Source organism: Myotis davidii, unplaced genomic scaffold, assembly GCF_000327345.1.
Source record: "Myotis davidii unplaced genomic scaffold, ASM32734v1 scaffold3930, whole genome shotgun sequence".
In the NCBI taxonomy this organism is placed as follows: Eukaryota; Metazoa; Chordata; class Mammalia; order Chiroptera; family Vespertilionidae; genus Myotis; species Myotis davidii.
The window spans coordinates 34773-36174 of record NW_006281637.1 but is presented as its reverse complement, the minus strand read 5'-3'; positions in this window follow the sequence as shown (position 1 = coordinate 36174).

The window sequence follows — 1402 nt, the reverse complement described above, 5'->3', positions numbered from 1 at the left end:
TGTGTAATTTTTATATCAGTAACATGCTGTGTGTTGTTGTTTCATTTTTTTAGTTATCTAAATTTAGGACCTTCCCCCCAGTTTTATCTATAATAATAAAAGTGTAATATGCTAACTGGATGTCCTTCCGGACGACCTTCTGGACCAAGCCGGGGCTGCAAGGGAAGCCCGGGTCCTGGGTGACAGAGGGAAGCCAGTGCCAGCAGCTTGGGGAAGGAAGGTCTACTCTTACATGAATTTCATGCATCGGGCCTCTAGTTGAGATGTAATTGACATACAGCAGTGTCCTTTAAGCCTTTATGCTTGAGTTAAGTGATAGCATACTACCCTATTACATTATTAAAACATTCTCAGTTACTACATACTTTACCAGCATATTTTATATTTTCATATGTTTACTTTTGCTACGTAACATCCTTTTCTTTCAACTTTAAGAACTCCTTTCAGCATCAGCAAAGGGGGTTTAGTGGTGATGAATTCCCCCAGCTCTTGCTTATTTGGGAAAGTGTCTCTTCACTTTGGAAAGACTACTTTGCTGCTAAGTATTCTTGTTTGGCAGTTTTATTTTTCCTTTCTGTACTTTGAGTATATCATCTCACTCTCTTCTTGCCCTGTGAGAACTGTTGAGAAGCCCTGTGAGAATTCTGTTGAGAAAACTGCTGATAAACCTTCTGGTGTGTTGGGGGGGTGGGGCGGGGTGTTGGGGGTGTTACTTAGTGTGAGATTTTTTTTCTGTTACTGATTTTAAAATTCTCTCTTGTCTTTGATTTTAGACCATTTTATTATTGTGTCTTGGAAAAGATTATTTTAGGTTGAAATTTTGAGGTGACATCAATTTCATGAATTAGATATCTAAATCTCTTGTCAGGTTTGGGAATTTTTCACCCATTATTCCTTTAAGTTTTTTCTCCTCCTCTCCCTCCTCCCCCGGGACTCCAATAAAGTATCGATGTTTCTTTAGTCATATCACATAATTAACATAGGCTTTCTTCATTCTTATTCATCCTTTTTTCTTTGTACTCTTCTGACTGTATGATTTCAATGGTCTGTATTATAGTTCACTGATTCTTTTCTTGGTCAGGTCTGCTTGAATCTCTAATTGAAATCTTCAGTACAGTCATTTTACTGTTTAATTCTAGAATTTCTGCTTTTTTAATATATATTTTATTGATTTTTTTACAGAGAGGAATAGAGAGTTAGAAACATTGGTGAGAGAAGAACATCTATCAGGTGCCTCCTGCACATCTCCTACTGGGGATGTGCCCACAACCAAGGTACATGCCCTTGACCAGATTTGAACCTAGGACCCTTCAGTCCACAGGCCAACGCTCAATCAACCGAGCCAAACTGGTTAAGGCTCTGCTTTGTTTTTTAATGACTTTTATTTCTTGTTGATTTTCTG